Source organism: Manis javanica, chromosome 12 (assembly GCF_040802235.1).
Source record: "Manis javanica isolate MJ-LG chromosome 12, MJ_LKY, whole genome shotgun sequence".
NCBI lineage: Eukaryota > Metazoa > Chordata > Mammalia > Pholidota > Manidae > Manis > Manis javanica.
The window spans coordinates 43,924,855-43,943,418 of NC_133167.1; the positions used below are offsets into that span (position 1 = coordinate 43,924,855).

At 45.8% G+C, this 18,564-nt stretch overlaps 1 long non-coding RNA gene across 1 annotated transcript; it reads left to right on the forward strand.

Moving 5' to 3' along the window:
* Positions 1-1,274: 1,274 nt before the first annotated feature.
* Positions 1,275-13,043, forward strand: LOC140844758 (uncharacterized). Its single transcript, XR_012123248.1, has 3 exons — positions 1,275-1,362; positions 11,177-11,211; positions 12,156-13,043. It is a non-coding gene; the product is annotated as an uncharacterized lncRNA (long non-coding RNA).
* The last annotated feature ends 5,521 nt before the right edge of the window (positions 13,044-18,564 follow it).

An 18,564-nucleotide genomic window follows, 5' to 3' on the forward strand; every position in this document is an offset into this window, starting at 1 on the left:
ATCAACTGAGGTGAACGGGAAAAGCTGCCAGACGAATAGCGACCTAAGAATTTTTGCCAAGGTAAGAGGTCTGAGGATTCTGACTCTTTGAAAGCCTGGGCTTGAGCCTCAGGCTTGTTTTAACCATAAGAAGAGGGAATCAAGGGCCTGGACAGTGCTTTTCCTAGGGTGACGTGGGGGAAGGGGAAGGAGAGAGCAATCAGGTGAGGAGAAGCCTGAATTCAACCAGCCTTCGATAAGTGCTTCCTCCTGTGGTTTCTTCCCTTTGGCACTTGATCCTTACCCTGCCTGTTTAGAGTGACCTCTTGTGTCCTGAAATAGGAAGATTTTCATTTCTCAACAGACATTCTAGTGACAGTATCCATAAGATAGCTAATGGCATCTTTTACCACACTGGCATCAGAGGCTGTATGAATAGAAATAGGTTAGCATAAGCATAGCCATCTTAAAGGCCTAGAAGCCATTTTCTGAGTATGTGACTTAGAAAGAAAAACTGGAACTGGGTAAGGCCTTGAAAAACAAGCTAATCATGAGCACTGGGTGGTGGGCAGCTGTGGCCTTTCGTCAGCTAACCTTGGTCAGCTAATCCTACATACCAAGCTTATCGTGCAGAACCACCCTGACAATTGAGGAGTGGTCTTATCTTGCTCCTGCCTAACCCCAGGATGTATGTCTTGCAAGAATAATGTGCAGCTGTGGAAAATTACTATGAGTTAAGTGTTTTGAAAATGCTATATAAACCCTTGGCTTTGAGTGCTCGGGGTCCTTGTTGAGACCCGCTGCGTCAGGCTGACTTGGACCCCAGCTAGCTGGCTGAATAAAGACTTTGCTTGAATTTACATCTCTATGCCTGTGTAGTTTGTTCTCTGAAGAAGCCTCGGAAGCCCGGACCCTAACATTTGGGGGCTCATCCGGGATATGAGCGGCTTCCCTGAGAACAAAGGACAGCTGGAGGCAAGGTCTAATTGTCCGGACGGGGCAGTGTAATTCGAGGGTCGCCCCTCGTGTCTGCATAAATCCATTATAAAGCGGGAGTCGCCATCCCGTGTATGGTCTCGGGTTAGTGGTCCCGAGTGAGGAAGTCCGGGCTGGTAGTTCCGGCCCCCAGGTTAGCGACCCTGGGTAAAAGCCCAGGTAACCAATCCTGGCCCTAGGGTCCCAGTGACTCGGCCTTAGGAAGGCAAATCCGATCGGCAGAAAACTGGCACCCGAGGAGGAAAAGATCGAGCTCGTCACCCTGCGGCAGTCCGAGTGGACGACCTTCAGGAGAATTATGAGAGTTTTTGAGGACCCTGAAAGTGGTGAGTGTGGTGCGCACCAGAGTGAGAGAAGGACCGGTCCGAACGAGTGCGATCAGATGTGGTGTGTGTGCTTGGTGTTATCATTGACTGTTTTACTGTGTTTTGGTTTCTGTTTATATTTTTTTGCGCTTCTCATTTTAAGTTTCCTTGTTCTAAGGTTCTCCTGCTCTCTCTGTTCCTCCTTTCTGCCACTACATCATTCCCCGCGGGCACGGGTCGGGCAATTAAGAGCCATTAGGGCGCCCACCGCTAGAAGACTCCCGTGACAGGATAAGGGGGTCACAGCCGCGAATCCCAGATAAATTCGCGTCCCCCGTGGAAGGAAAACTGTGCAACGACAGGCACTCGTTCACAAGCACATACAACAGTCATTTTGTTTGAAGTGGCATCTTCATCCTTCGCCTTTGTCTCCCTCATATTCTTTTTCCTTCTTCTTTCTCACCATGGGACAGACTCAGATGACCCCCTAAGTGTGTAAATGAATATATCTTTCTACCTCCGGATGGTATTAATGAAATTGATTTAAAGACAAGCGCTTGTGAAAATTGAGTATTCTAAAACTTCCAGAAAACCTGATAAAAAAGTGTTAAGCATTAATGCTAATTTGAGTTTGCCTAAGGCGGCCATGTCTTGGTAGTTGTCGGCTGTCTGAGTTTACCTAGAGTCATTTGAGTCATGTTATCTGCTAAATCTTTTAAGAATAGAATGCTTAGAAGCTTGGCTTTGTCTAGTGTTCAGTGGGGGTCTTGTGAGTAGGCTAGCGTAGTTGTTGCAGGTAGGTGAGTTGGATAAGTGTGGCAAGTGAACACCTTTTTAATTGTGTGTTGCAGTGTGTATGCCTACCTGCAGCCTGAGAATCTCTGTAGTAACTTAAAGCCTTAGAGTTTTGTTAAGTTGAGAAGATGTGCTCTGTGTTTGCTGGGAGATTGTGCTGTGAAGCTCATGGTTGCAGAAATTGTAGAATGTGTTTGTAAGTTTGTCAGTCTAGAGAATGTTAGTTTGACAGTTTGCAGTGTCCTGCTTCTCAGTGTTCACTAGAAATTAAAGTTTCTAATGGTTTTAAGTTTTAATTAAAACTACTTAAAGTAATAAAGAAAACATTTCTCTATACTAAAAGATGTATGTTTTAATAAGAAAAAGTATAAAGAATGAAAACTCTTCTGCATGCTAAAGAATGTGTTTTGTGATAAAAGAAAGTAACTTTGTTCTAAAGTACAGCTATTTATTTAAAGAGAGAAAACAGTGTGGTGCCTTTTGTTGTGGAAGATCCGCTCAGCCTGTTGCTTTGGGGGGAGGGTCAAGATGTTTAGAGATAAGGTGAGATAAACCCAGTCAAGCCTCAGGCAAGCCCAGGCATAATTCTCACAGGTTTATGTGCTTGGGACCATGGGGCAAATGAAGAATAAATTACTATATTCTTACAGATATAGTCGTGCCTAGTGAAATTAAAGCAAGTGAGTCTTGATATCAAGTGCACAGCAAAATTAGAATCTCGTTTCCAGTTAAACAGTTTTCTTTAACTGTTAGTGAAAGGAAAGGAGCGACACATACCAGCAATTCACCGGAGAGTTCCGCTTTATTAGGGAAAGGTGCTGGGTTATATAGGAGGGGGCATGATTGATTGAGGTGTCACTTCTACGGGGCTGGTGGCTGTTGGCTAGGTGCTGGGATTGGGAGGGGGGCGAGAGGTGATTGGGCTTCAGGTGGCGCCGGCGGGAACTGAGGACCCCGAAGAGAAGCCGGAAGTTTGCCATCTTACTGGTGGGGACCCTTCATTCCCCCCTTTCTCCTCTATGGGTTTGTGGACGTTGCTTTCTCTCTGGCTGCTTCCTGCTGAACAGGGGCGGAGAAGGGAGTGAGGGCTTGAGGATTGGGAGGAAAGGGTTGATAGGACTTCCCGCAGTAAGGACGAGTAGATGTGGACTTCTTCAGGTTTGGAAATCAATGAAGGTTCCCTGTAACCATAGGTTGGCCAAGAGGATATGGGTGTCAGGAGCCAGGCGTCTGCGGCTATTGTTTCCAGGAACAGTTTCCAGTGGAGAGAGGGGTCCATCTCAGCGTGTGGTGAGGAGGTCACGTGAGGGTGAGGGATCTTCTGTGGCCAGAAGCTGGTAGTTCCTGAGTAAAAGCTGGTTGAAAGCTTGATTAGAGATTTTTCCGACTTGGGATTTGATGAACTTTATTATACAGGGTAAGAAGAGACAGGCGAGAAGAATGATTATTATGGGGCCTGCGATGGGCCAGAGCCAGGTGAGGAGGGGGTTTGTTAGTATTGAAGAGAATGGGTTGGAATTGGAAGCAGAGTGGAGCCTGGAGGCAAGGTCGGTGAGTTTGGTAATGTCAGTTTCTACAATGCCAGATTCGTTGATGTAATAGCAGCACTCTTCCCAGAGGAAGACGCAGGTGCCGCCCTTCTTGGCTGTAAGCAGATCTAGGGCCCGCCGGTTTTGAAGGGTGACTTTAGCTAGCGAAGTGACCTGTCTTTGGAGAGAGGCTAGAGAATCGGCAGTGGATGTCAGGGCTCCCTCAAGTTTGGCGTTGAGATCTCTAACTGCCTATAGAGAGTGACCCAAGGCTTCTCCTGAAAACCCTGCCCCAATGGCTGAGGTGATCAAAGAGCTACTGACCATGATGGGAAGGAAAGCAGCTCTTTTTGTGCGCGAGGGCAAGGGAGGTTGGAGCTCAAGAAATTCTGCCATGCTGTAAAGTGTTAACTGTGGGATTAGGGTGACGAGAATGCAGGGTGTATCGGAGTTGAGAGGCAGTGAGTTGAAAAGACTATTACACTAAAAGAAGTGTCCCGGTTGCGTAAAAGTCTTAGAGCTGGAGGTAGGGGTGTAGATAGAGAGGCAGTGAAGTGCGCTGGAGGGGGGTGGAGTTGGGCCTACACAGTGGTGGATGGTGAGATTATCTGCGTATTCTGGTTCCCATAGGGGTATGTCTGCCAGGGGGCAGAGGGGTTGTCTTTCTGCATGGAAGGAGTAGTTGGAAATATTAAGGGGCACGGCGGCCAGCAGTGGGCGCTGTAGTGATGCGCACAAGAAACAATTGGCTGTGTTAAGGGTGTGGTTGAGAAAGATGGTGGTGTCCTGAATGAGCTGTAATGAAGAGTAGGAGAAATGGGAAGAGGGGTGGGGATAAGAAGATGAAGAGGCGCTCTCAAGAGTTTGGATAATGACTTTTTCGGAATGTCTGCTATCTGATGCAACTTGAGAGATCTGGGAATGAGAGGGAACATACTTTCGAGAGATATGAAGGGTACTGTGGGGGGTTGAGGACTCCCCGTAGTAAACTGAGGCTGTGACTCTGGCAGCCCATCGAGAGTCCCAGGGATCTGGGATTGATAAGGAGAATGAGCTGTTGGGATATTTCATGAAACGGTTGGAGGAGTAATACTGTGGGTACTGGAAGTTACCTATGTAGTGAATGGTGCAAGACTAGTAGGGACATCTCCCGTAGGTATCTGGCCATCGCCTGCAATAGGCTTGTTTTTGGTCATAGAGGAAGCAGAGGTAGGGAGAATAAGGGTAGCTGCTAGTGAACACTTCGGTGGAGGGAGGAAAGTGGAGGTATAAAGGCTCAGAGCAGCTTTTCAGAGGGCAGTCTGGTGTGGCAATGAGGGCAGTAACTTTTGTTTGATGCTGTGTGTAAGTCTGTCTGACTTTGAATCGCCATACAAAGGAGGCTGGGGTGGTGGGGAAGACAATAGGAATGAGGAAAAAAAGGCGAGAGAGCAGTAAAGGAGGAAAAAGTCATGATTCGGGTATGGATGGCAAAGGGGGTGAACGGGATTTTGGAGGAAAGAGGACAGTAAGGTCAGGAGTCTGGAGGGAGGGAGAGTCTGTAAACTTTTGTAGGTTAAGAGATCTTTTAGGTGATGTGGGGACAGAATGGTAAGGGGCGCCCTGAATGTCAGTTTATGAGCTTCTTCCTGCAAGAGCTGTCTAGCGGCTAATGCTCGTAGGCAGGGGGCTCATCCCTGAACTGTGGGGTCTAATTGCTTGGAGAGATAAGCTACTGGGGGGCAAAGGATGGGCCATAATATTGGCCTAGGACTCTTAGAGCTTGACTGGACCTCTCATGAATGTATAATGAGAAGGGCTTCGACAAATCAGGAAGATGGAGAGCTGGGGCTTCCACAAGGGCTTGACAGAGCTTAATGAAGGAGTGTCAGGGTGAGGAGGATAATGGTTTTTTAGGGGGGCTCTTGCTGAGGTTATATAGGGGTCTTGCCAACAGGGTGCAGGGAGAAGTTAGGGATCTACATTCTAAAATATCTAGCTAGGCTTAGAAAGGGCCTAGAAAGGAAAGGATTTTTGTCTTGGTTTTGGGAATGGGCAGGTCAGAGAGGAGCCATTTTCTGTCTAAGGTAATGGACTTTCTTTGTTGAGATAGAAGGAATCTGAGGTAAGTGAAAGGAGGGGAAGAGATTTGAGCTTTGACGGGGGATACTCGGTAACTTCTGGAAGCTAGAAAGTTAAGTAGGGAGGCAGTGTCAAGTTGAGACTGTTCCCACGAGAGACTGCAGAGTAGAAGATTGTCTATGTATTATAAGGTGGACTTGGAGTGATCATGATGAAACTGTTTGAGGTCCTGAGCTAGGACCTGTCTAAAAATATGGGGACTATCTCGGAAGCTTTGTGGCAAAACTGACCAAGTGAGTTGTTTAGAATGTCTTGTGTATGGGTCCGTCCAGGTGAAGATGAAAAAATCTTGGGAGCAGGGGTCTAGAGGGATAGAAAAATGGGTCTTTGAGATCTAGGACTGAGAAGTGGGATGCTGAGGCTGTATGGATTTGGAACTAAGGGATGGATAGGGACAATGGCTATGTTGATGAGGCAAAGGTCTTGGACAAGGCGGCAAGATCCATTGGTTTTTTTAACAGCTAATATGGGGGTATGTCTTTGAGATCTAGGACTGAGAAGTGGGATGCTGAGGCTGTATGGATTTGGAACTAAGGGATGGATAGGGACAATGGCTATGTTGATGAGGCGAAGGTCTTGGACAAGGCGGAAAGATCCGTTGGTTTTTTTAACAGCTAATATGGGGGTATTAAATGGGGAGTGAGTGGGTCTGCTTGAATGATGGGTTGGAGGCCTATGAGGGCTGAAGTGGTTAGGGGGTATTGGGCCTGACAGATATACTGAGAGGGGTCACATAATTTGATAGAGGCAGGGGGACATAGGGCCACGGAGGGGCTTGTAATGTCCCAAACTTTGGGATTTACAGGGTGTATGAGGGCAGAACCGGAGTTTTCATTGGGTAGAGGGGGGTCGTCGGCTATGAGGGCCATCAGAAAGGGAGTACTGGGGGCTGTGGGAGTGGATATAGTTATGGAAACGTGGAGGAGGGAAAGGATGTCTCGTCCTAGTAAAGGGATGGGACACTGGAGCATAACCAGGAAGGAGTGGGAGAAAGGTATGGGATTGTCTTGGATTGTGCATAAAAGGGTGGGTGGGGGGTTTAATGGGAAAATCTGTTTACCTCCTACTCTGACTATAGGAGTAATGGCTGGCATGGTAGGGCCCCGGTATTCTCACAAGACTGAGAAGGTGGCTCCTGTATCTAGGAGGAAGGAGATGGGGTGACCGTCTACTGTTAGAGTAACCCTGGGCTCCTGTTTGGTGATGGAAATGGTCGGGCGAGAAGCCCCCGGGCCCCATCAATCTTCTTCTGCCAGCCCCACTACGGTGGGCTTAGGATGGGGGTTGTTCGTCCAGCCTCCCCTTCGGGTGGCTGGGCAATCAGACCCCCAGTGGCCCTTTTTGTGGCATCTGGGGCATGGGGTGGTAGGAGATCTGGGGGAGGGGCACACCCTTGACCAATGTCCCTCTTTTCTGCACTTGAAACAAGCTCTTGGGGGGGCTTGTTTGTAGAGGGGCGCCCAGGTTGTGGTTTTATCAGCTGGGCCAACATCTGGAAATTGGCCTGATCAGCCTTTTGTTTACGGCATTCTTTCTCCTCCTCCCGCTTATGGAAGACTTTAAAGGCCACTGTTAGGATCTCAGTCTGTGGGGTAGCGGGGCCCTGTTCTAACTTTTTGAGTTTAGCTTTAATGTCGGGGTAGCCTTGAGCTAGGAAGTATGTCATAAGGACATGTCTTCCTTCAGGTGTTTCTGGGTCCAGGCTGGTATACTGTAATAGGGCTTGAGTGAGTCTGTCTAAGAACTCGGAGGGGATTTCATCTCTCTTTTGAATTATGTCTTGGAGCTTTTGAAAATTGACTACTTTACAAGCTGCCCTTTTTCAGACCTGCTATTAAGCAGGAGGCAAAAATATCTCAAGAGCGGAGACTCATGGCGGTGTTATAATTTCAGTGTGGGTCTTGTTCGGGGACAGCAGTGGGGCCAGGGGGATAAGTGGGGTCAGTCCTGTGGGTTTCAGTAGCCTGCATTTGGGCGAAGTCCTAAACTCGTCTACGCTCTTCAGGGAGGAGAGTATTGGCCAGGAGCATGAAAATGTCATGATGTGTGAGGCTGTAAGACTGGAGGGTCTATTGAAACTCCCTGATGTATGTCATGGGATCAGTGGAAAAGGAACTTAGGCGTTTCTCTAGTTGGGCTAAATCTCTTAAGGAGAAAGGGATGTGAACGCGCACGCTGCCTTCGGATCCTGCTACCTCCCGGAGGGGGGCAATAATTTTGGGAGGCTCTCGGGACTGAGTCTGAGGGGGACTGAAGGGTTCTGGCTCAGTCTGTGGGGGAGTGACGCGGTCTAGCCGTGCCTAGTCAAGCAGGTCCTGAAGTGCAGAAGGGGGGCAAAGAAAATAAAGAAAGATAGAATCGGACCCACATGTGGCCAGCTAGCAGCCCAGCTGCTTACTTCTGCAGTTGGATGTGGCCAGCTAGCAGCCCAGCTGCTTACTTCTGCCGCTCTAGTTGGGCTTGAACTCATGACTCTGAATTAAGAGTCCCATGCTCTACTAACTGAGCTGCAGCAGGGCTCTAGTTAATTGCTTATGGAATACGTAAACAGAATGTTCTTTGTTCTCCATTCCTGCCACATCTGCAAGTGGGGGAAGGGCATATTTAGAAGCAGGGACGGTGTTTCTACACATCTTCAAGGTCTCCCTATTTTCAGAGTGAGGAGTCTTGGCAAGATATGTTTTTGTGGACAGATAACTTCTAGGGACTGCACCGGTTGTTCTCTAGCTTGTGCTTTCCCATGCTGCGTTCAGACATGGGGGGAGGTGCTTTCCCATTCTCTCTACAAACATGTGAGAAGACAAAGGCGGTCCCTAACAGGGGAGAAACAGGTGATGAGGGCAAAGACGGAGGAGGCTCTTGGGACCTAGTTAAAGGGGGGCTGAAAGGCTCAGGCTTAATCTGCAGGGAATGAAGGTGGAGGAGGTGAGATGGGGGAGGAGATGGTTGGGGAGGAAGGGAGAAGGGCTGTTGTAGGAGAAGAAGGGGAAGGGAGTGAACAGGAGGCTTCTGCGGGGGTGGCGGCTTGCAGGCTAGGAGAACTTGGAAGGGGGCGGGGAGAGGAGGAGGCGGAAAGCTTTCATATAGGGAATCTCCTTCCATTTTTTCAGGCGCTGGCAGTAGTTAAAAAGATCGCGAGTAATGTTAGGATCAAGAGTTCCCCCTGCAGGCCATTGGTTTTTATTGTCTAGGGGATATGTCGGCCAATCTTGGGAGCAATATTTACGGAGAAGTTTTGGTTTTATATCAGGCGTCAGGGAGAGGGTAGCCAGATGCTTAAGCAGGCATTCAAGAGGTGAACTTTCAGGGAGGGATGAGGAGGCTCCCATGGCTAAAGGACAGAGAAGGAGACAAACAGGGGAAGACGAACGGAGATCCTCGGACTGGAAGCAGACCACAAGGAGACAAAGGGCGTCCCCGATGATCCTTGGTGGTCTGCGGAAACTCGTATACGAGTCGGAATTTCTTGGGAAGTGTGGGTCGTCACCCAGACTTCCCTAAGAAGGCAGAGTGCCGGAGTCACGAGGTACCTAGCGCTAGGCGTTTTCGGCGGATGGAGCAGAAGGAGGAGGGGGGGAAAGGGAGCGTTCTCATCCACAAAGGAGTCACCTCGTTTATGGCTGTTGGAGGGGGGTGCCTGAGAGTCGGCCGCAGCCGTGAAGGCCTGAGGCAGGGATTTATGACTGTCGGAGGAGGGGCCTGAGCGTCCCCCGCACCCATAAAGGCTTGAGGCGGGGATTTATGGCTGTTTGGGGAGGGCCCTGAGGGTCCACCGCAGCCGTGAAGGCCTGAGGTGGGGAGAGTTCCCTCCTCATCCCCGAGCGTCAGGGCCTTGCCGGACGATCACGGTCAATGGCACTGCGATAGCTCAGGGAAGAGTGGCCCACCCCAGGGAAATTTTGCTTAAAAACTTTCAGCACTGATGGAAGGGATGGTGAATGCGTTTATGACTGTCGGAGGAGGGGCCTGAGCGTTCCCCGCAGCCATAAAGGCTTGAGGCGGGGATTTATGACTTTTGGAGGAGGGGCCTGAGGGTCCGCCGCAGCCGTGAAGGCCTGAGGCGGGGAGCGTTCCCTCCTCATCCCCGAGCGTCAGGGCCTTGCGGGACGATCACGGTCAATGGCACTGCGATAGCTCAGGGAAGAGCGACCCACTCCGGGGGGAAAACTTACCTAAAGGCCAGAGAGGAGTGGTGAGTGTGATGAGCCAGCGCCGGAAAAAGAGGACGAGGGCAAGCTGCTGCTGGTGTCGGGGGAAGACGGGGCCCAGTTGGGGTGTCCCGTCTCCCGGGTTTCGGCACCAATGAAAGGAAAGGAGCGACACATAGCAGCAATTCACCGGAGAGTTCCGCTTTATTAGGGAAAGGTGCTGGGTTATATAGGAGGGGGCATGATTGATTGAGGTGTCACTTCTACGGGGCTGGTGGCTGTTGGCTAGGTGCTGGGATTGGGAGGGGGGCGAGAGGTGATTGGGCTTCAGGTGGCGCCGGTGGGAACTGAGGACCCCGAAGAGAAGCCGGAAGTTTGCCATCTTACTGGTGGGGACCCTTCAGTTAGTCTGCTCTTAATGTTGAAAGATCAAAGCAGTTTCTCATGCTTAAAGTCTCAGTGAGTTGCCATGAAATCGTAATATTAAAAAGACTAAAAGCTAAAGTTTGTTAACAACTGTATAACCTTTATTTGCCTTTGAAATATTTTGTTATTGAAAATGATTGCATGGCCTGAGAAATTGAATTATTTATTCCATATATTTTTATAAGTGGAAAAATCTCTAACCAACAAATGATTAAAGTTGTTACTGATTATTTGTTTTCTTAATTTATCCTAAGCAGAATGGTAACAAAGTTTTTTTCAGCTGATTAAATGCCCTTAGTTAACAAACCAAAATTTATTCTTAAAAATTAAACTGTAGAATCTGGACAAGATTATGTTTCTCCCAGAAAAACAAGTTTCACTGTAAAAGTTTAAATGGACAAACGTGTGACCACTTTTGAGAAAAGTTGTAATAGATTTTTTTTGACAACCACCAGGTCTTGTTTAATTTATATGCTGTATGTTTAAAAAAAAAAAAAACATGGGGGACTCTCCATATTTTTTAATGCAAATGATCTTAGAGCTTTTAATAGAATTTGCATAGCAGCTTATATCTACTATTAAAGAGTAAAACATTCTTGAAGCTTTCGGAGAAGACCTGTAGACTTAAGCACTTTCTCTGCTTTTTTTTGTATCTGGCCTTGGACACTTATGCTAAGTTCAAAAAAGTGCTTTTACCTCTAGTTAACTCTGATATTTTCCAGAGGGCCCCTGGAACATGTCAGAAGAATTTTTTCTCATTAGAGAAAGTATTTGACTAATTTGGCTTATTTATCTGATATATATATATATATTTACCAGGAAAGCACTGTCAAAGAGAATGATGCTAAACTTTGTTACTGAATGTTTTGTATTACAGAAATATCAGAATTTCCTTATGTCAACTGTTTTACAGTAAGCTCTCATCAGATCTTTAACCATTGTCATTTGTAAGTCTTTTGTCATTTATAGTATTATCCCTAAACTGGTGAAGAACTGGATTTCAGCAGAACAGGTATTAGTTACATAAGATTACATAAACTAAAGAAAATGATTTTGTGTCTTTTTGTTTCAAATGTTGCTGATAAAGTGTTTTAACCTTGTTCTCTTAAACTGACAACAGTTTAGTAAATGACTATCTTTATGAGCAGAATTGAAACATCCTTCTCTCTACCTGATCCCTCCAGAGTTTAAAAACTTTCAGTGACGGTTTTTGTATTCCATGGCAGTATGTTTATTTGCACGAGTTCAATAAGAATCTGCTTTCCTTGTGAGAAGACTACTTAAGAACACTGGTTATACTGCCAAGGCTTTGACTGGAATGTCATACCTGAGAGACATGTGCATGGACTCAGATGTGAACAACTTTAAGGAACTAAGATTGACTTTATAAAGCCAACAAAGCCCCTTGGAAGAACTGGCCTGGTACCTTGCTTACAGAGTTCCCAGCAGCCTTACCAGGTGAGTAAAGAAGGTCACTTCCTGGCAGGTGCAGAGACCTCGAGAAGAGAAGAATTCATCCAAATCTACAGGTACTGCAGGCAAAGCCTGATGGCAAGTCTAGCTTGGCTGTCTGGTCTCAAGAGGCCTTTAAAAGTTCAATCTGAAATTCCTTACAAAAAGTTCCAGCAAAGCATATTTAAAAGAGCCTGTGTAATCAATTGCTCTTCTTGCTGCACTTGTGCAAATGATCAAGCCAGCTGTTAATTATTTTCTTAACCTGGTTACTTCTAATAAAAATGAGAGTGATTTTAGAGAAAAGTATTGTTTCAATAACGGCAGCCTCCTTCCAGAATAGAAAATCCAACTCCAGATGTTGCTACATAACCTAATAACACAATTTGTTTAATCTTGCCTAGAAGCCACAAAACTGCAAATAGTAATAGAAATGAAACCCAGAATAGAAGCGCCAGCCTTCTGAGGCCCTCTCAACTGACCAGTGATGGAGACCTAGCTGCACCCTTTACTGCGCCCCCTTCTCAGCACGAAGCAGCCAGAGCGGTCATCGCCCCTTTTCCCTAGCAGCAGCTAGAGTCCCTATCTGTAGAAGAGAGAATGAGACAAAGACCAAGACTCACTTTATCCTCTGTAAGTAGGCAAAGAACCTGCATTGAGAGAGTTCCTAAAACTTACACCTTCCTCTGCAACAGGACAGAAGTAATCAGCACCACCCCAGCTTATTCTAACAAGTAGTAGGCCCGCCAAACCGGAGTCACTCCATGTGTGTTACCTTTATCAAAGAACGCATTAGCACCATGCAAATCATAGTGTTGAGACAGAACTATCAGAGTGTTAACCAAACAGATGACCCCTAATTTCATGATTGAAATAGATACAAGAAGAAGAGGGGAATGTAAGAATAGAAATAGGTTAGCATAAGCATAGCCATCTTAAAGGCCTAGAAGCCATTTTCTGAGTATGTGACTTAGAAAGAAAAACTGGAACTGCGTAAGGCCTTGAAAAACAAGTTAATCATGAGCACCGGGTGGTGGGCAGCTGTGGCCGTTAGTCAGCTAACCTTGGTCAGCTAATCCTACATACCAAGCTTATCGTGCAGAACCTCCCTGACAATTGAGGAGTGGTCTTATCTTGCTCCTGCCTAACCCCAGGATGTATGTCTTGCAAGAATAATGTGCAGCTGTGGAAAATTACTATGAGTTAAGTGTTTTGAAAATGCTATATAAACCCTTGGCTTTGAGTGCTCGGGGTCCTTGTTGAGACCCGCTGCGTCAGGCTGACTTGGACCCCAGCTAGCTGGCTGAATAAAGACTTTGCTTGAATTTACATCTCTATGCCTGTGTAGTTTGTTCTCTGGAGAAGCCTCAGAAGCCCGGACCCTAACAGAGGCCATACCTCAAATCCAGGCACAGTTTGGCTAGGGCTCCAGATTGCCCCCAGGTATCCAGCAATGGGGTGAAAGAGAAATAACTAGTCACTAGCTCCCACATTTCCTAAGCAAACTATACAATAGCAAAAGGCAAAAAGCATCATCCTCAAAATAATTCAACAGACTAATACGTTGCTCCAGCATCTTTCTGAATATACTGGGCCATCCTAACTGCTCTAATTTGGCAAGAAAAAAATAGGAAGATTTGCTCTGTCACAGTGACTCTCTGTGTTCCCCAGAATTTGAAGCATAATTTTTTTAATACTATGCAATGCAAACTAATAGAAGGAATTTTTTTCATCCATTTGCTTTTGGCAACAAGCCTTTATAAATCCTAATGAAGTTTTCTCTTCTTTGCTTCGAAGAACCAAGTCCCCAGTCCATGGAGGCAGATCAGCCCAAACCAGTGTTCCGTCTCCTTACAGCATCCCTCACACGAAGGCACTCCGGTCTGGATCTGGTCAGGCTATCCGAGGAACGGCACAACGCCGCTCTCACCATGCAGAGCTAACCTACAAATGAGTTTTGGTGATTGATGGTCTGAAGCCCCTTGTTTGGGAGCTCTGCTTCTTCCCACAGTGCAGAAGAGCTTCTAGTGCTGAGACAGGGACTGTGGGTGTAGTCGAGTAGAGTGAGGGCCTCTGGAAAAAGCAAGGCAGGATACTTACAGTCATAGCAATGTACCTACATGCAGGGAAACCCCCTACCAAAACTCCCATGTTGAACGCTAAGCTCTAGAGTCATTCCTCAGTGAGATCAGTTAATATTCCCCAGATAAAGGAAAGTATCTCAGCATAGCCCATGTTTTTATAATGCTGATCATTTGTAATCATGTGTAAGATTCACTTTAGCATGCTAAAAGGGACTTGATGTCCCATCAAGGACAAACATCATAAGACCACTTTTAACAAGTCCACACCCCTAAGCCCTTTATCAGTTCCCAAATATCCTCAACTGCCTATAAATCCCCTAGACAACCTACCACTCCGGGCTTTATTATCTGCTCCTGGCTTAAGCCAGGAGTTCTGTCCTCTCACTTTATCTCTAAATAAAAGCCTCTCCCTGGCTCTCCTACCTTGGGTGTTTGCTAAGTTCATTCTTCAACGCTGCAAACAAAAACCCCAGTATCAGTGCTACCACCAAGTTCAAGTTCCACAGAAGAAATCACTGCACACAAGCTTTTAGAAAGTAAATAAATTTTAAAGCAAATGTGTTTATTTGCCTTCAATAGAATGTGGATTTCTGGTGAAAAATTAAAAATGTACTTCAGAATCACAAATGTAACAATGACCAAAGAATTTCTGCAGAAAGTGTATAAAGTGCTTCCTGTTAAAAACAGGAAACTATTCTGTTTTTAATGTTAGGTGCATACATTTGAATTAGATTTACCTATTCCCAGTTTTTTGAGAGAATGGACACTTTCTGTAAATTACCATTATTATGCAACAGGCTGACCAATGATAATGTCATTACCCACTCCACTGCCTGACACACACATGAGAGAGCAAGTGTCAAAGAGTGGTCAACCCAAACATCCCTAGAAAATTCCAGAGTCTGAATGTCTAAATTAATCTGGTAAACCAGTTTCAGAGAAGATGGGAAGAGAGCAGAGTAGCCTGAATCCCAAACTGGGAGCAAATGGCCTGAGTTCACAACCAGTCCTCACCACCTCCTGACTACGTAAACGTCGGCATGTTCCTGAACATCTCATCACCTTGCTGTCCCCACGGGTAAAAAGGGCTAGTAACCACACCTACTTCAAAGGGTTGTTAAAAGGGTTGAACAAGTTAATGTTTGCAAGGTACTTGGAAAAATGCCTGGCACTTTGTATGGGTCAGGTTCCTGTCAGGAGACAGTAACCACAGAGTAATGAGCAGGGAAGCCTTATAAATCTTTATGGGGAAATTCATGTATATAGGTACATAGATAGGTAGATATGAAGTAATAATTAGTAACAAGGGATTAGATACTAAAAAATACAGGAATAGCAGATCCAGAGGCAGCACTAGAGCTGAGCAGAGTGCCCAGGGAAGGAGAAAGCTTGGGAAAGCCCCCCATCCCTACTACCTGTGCCCCCAGGCTGAGTCTGACCTTGTGAAGGGAGATGTGACAGTGACTCTCTAGAGACCAAGAAGCTCACTGAGGTGCTGGCAGGCAAGGAGAAGCCACCCAAGGGGCCTGGAAGAATCTGGGAGCTTCGCCAGAGGAGCCAGCCAGCTCACCCAGGTTCCAGCTGCAGGGTGGCCCCTGAAGTCACTGGGAACCTGGCTGGGGCACCGGGAAGCCACCAGCTGAGGTGCTGTTGAGTTAGTGAGAAAGCCAAGAGGGGGACCCACAGGACTGGGAGCTGCCACTGAACCTCTCTGGGGCTGAGGGCCTCTGGGGTCCCACACTGCAACCAAACACTATCGGATAAAGAACACAGGGATGCACACTGAGCGAGGAAAAGCCCCTTCTTCCTGCAGTGTCCCTCCAGTAACAAGGTCAACTGGCTAAAGAGAAGTATTTACAGGATCCAGCTCCAGGCTCATTCAGGACAGTGAAGAATGGGCTTGTAACCAAGAGGCAGAGTTCATAACTGGCATAGGGATACTTAGAAAACAGTATAAAGGTATTTGATACAATGAGCACAATAGAATGGTTTTGCTACACAATAGCTTCCTAGCTAGATTTTCTCAAAGGAAGTAAGGCTAGAAGAAGTGTTTAATTGTAATAGGAGAGGATGACATCTTGGACTATCTGGCTGGAATCTGTGATAGATTTTCTTAGTATTTTTCTAATTTCTTAGTCTTGTAGTTGTCATTATTACAACAGACGAACTCATGTCAAAGGGTATCACTTTATAAACACTTGGTGTTGCTTTCAGTAGTTTGTAACGCATTTGCTAGTTCATTTTTTCCATTCAATTAACATTATTCATTGCAGAAAATTTGAGAAGGTATTTCTGAGCAAAAAAGTTAAATTTCTCCTGAGACTAAAAAAAAAGAGAATTTGCTAAATAAATAAAAGCTATGCAGCATGCAGAAGTTGCTAAGTCCTATCTAGCTTATCTCTGGGACTGTACTGGCAAAGCCCCTATAAGAGGAGGCCTACCGTAGTGCCTAAGAAGGCCTGGATTCAAGGGAGGTAACATACACATGAATCCTGTCTTTGCCTCATACTAGCTGCTAGGCAGCCTACCCAGCCCCTTTGTGCATCAGTTTCCCCATCTGTAAAATGGGGATAATAATAATACACCTAAATCACAGGGCTGGTGTACTAAGTAAATTAGTATACAAAGGGCATAGGACAGTACATGTTAGTTTTTAACTGGGTAGTTGCTTGGCCAGAACTGCAAACAAAAATGTTCCTAACATACCAAAATCAGAAATGTAAGTGGGAGCTAATAGGACAGATTTTTTTAATCCACAGGCCTGAGACATCCTTCCTCTGGGATCATCCTCCCCCTCGATCCCCAGGTCTCCACTCCGGCCTGTGATGGACAGCTCCAGTGTTTGCTTGCTCATCCACAGTCCCCACTTAGGAGAGGCAGTGATTTTGCTCAGGTTAAATCACCCACTTAAAGCAATGGTTCTCAACTGTGGATGATTGATGCAGTGCCCACCTTCCACTCCCAGGAGACTCTTGGAAATGTCTGGAGACATTTTGACTTGTCCCAACGGTGGTAGGGGTGCTCGCAATGATGCTGCTCAACATCTCAAACTATGTGGTAAGTCTGCACACAATGAAGAATTAGCCAAACTGTCAACAGTGTCAGCACAGGAACACCCTCCTCTGGAGGGTGCAAGGGATTTGGAGAAAGTGAACAGAGACAGAGCCAATGAGCAAGGACATACTTCCTTGTTCCTCAAAGGTTCCTGATGAGTTCAGCCTGGGTTACAAATCCAGTCTGGCCAACCCACCACCTGAGTCTAAATATACAATTTCTGAAGCCTTGGGCGTTTCCTGTCATCTACATAGAAACTGAGTACCCACGTCTTCCAAACCAAAAAATCAACAGATGAGTTCTTGAAAGAGCTGCTATTGAAGCAGAATGTCCAAAATGTTAAGAAATCTTGGCAGAAGGAAGCAATACTTGTCCTTTTCCAACGTCAGCAAATATACTCCCTTTTGCTTTCCATGTGCTTGCCAATGTTAAACAAGTTTAATGTGCTCTCTGTTTGAATAAACTTCTCCTCTAAGTTTCAAGCCCCTATATTCATTCCTATAGCTGAGCAAAATATTACTAAGGCAATGAAGGCTTCAGGTAAAAGAGGGGAAATGAAAAGTATGAGAAGCAACATTATCAAATAAAAAGTTGCTAAATAAGCAGGGCAGCACACTGACGGTTACTGTCCAATTCTATTTGTCTTAGCCACAGCCTACCTTAGAAACTGTCTAGCTGGCAAAATAGGAAGTGGGTATGCACGGAGGCAACAACTGCCTGTGAACAAAGAAAAATTAGCTTTTTGGTAATAATGTGTAACAATGTGTGTAAACCATGTGTCTCATGATAACTTCCACTCACAGGACTGTAAGTGAAAATGGCTTCTTTGAGGGCTGTACCACCAACCAAATTCTGTGACTATGAAACTCTGAAAACAGCTGGAAACCAACTTTTTTTCTGTTAGCTCTTCATGTTTCCTTTTTTGGCTATTCTACATGCTTGAAATCCTGTGTGCGAACTGCAGCCCTCAACAAAGAATCAGTCACCCACCCCTCACTGACTGGTATCAGCAACTTGGTGACAGTTTTCAAGGGAGTTTCCTAGCATATGGAAAATGACAGTATTTTCGGTAGCTAAGTTCCTAGTTAACATAGAAATACACGTTAATCAATTGAAGACAGTTTTCATTTACAGTTTTCATTTGCTGTAGTAGAAGCTTTTCCTTCATTTTACCAAGTTCATACTTCCTGCTTAGTGTCTAACCAACATCCTACAAAATTGAGATTAAATCTACTCAAAACTATTGCAGATATAAGGCCATCCTTTTCTAAGGCAGCCTCATATTCATATGTTAGCATTCTTCTCTTTACAGAACAATTTACTATCACAAATCTTTGTGCACATTCAAAATGCTATTTAAATAAAATTTTTCTATCAACAGCTTCTCAGGTAAAGCCAAATATGCTTGTATGTTAATTCCTTCTTTAGAAATCAAAGTAAAGCTGGAAAGAATTATACTGTATTTATCCATAGGCTGGGAAGTGAGTCAACAATTTTTTCAGTGGTAGCACTTGGTAAGGAAGTAATAAGGCCCAGCCTGTGAAAGAAAAAGAAATTGCATCAGCAATTCAGGCAAGAGCATAAAAGCAGGAGAGAAAAAGGAGAGACTGCTTTTCTCTTTCTCTGAAGTCAGCCAGGGTCCACCCACCAGCATCCTCTCTGGGATCTTGTGAGC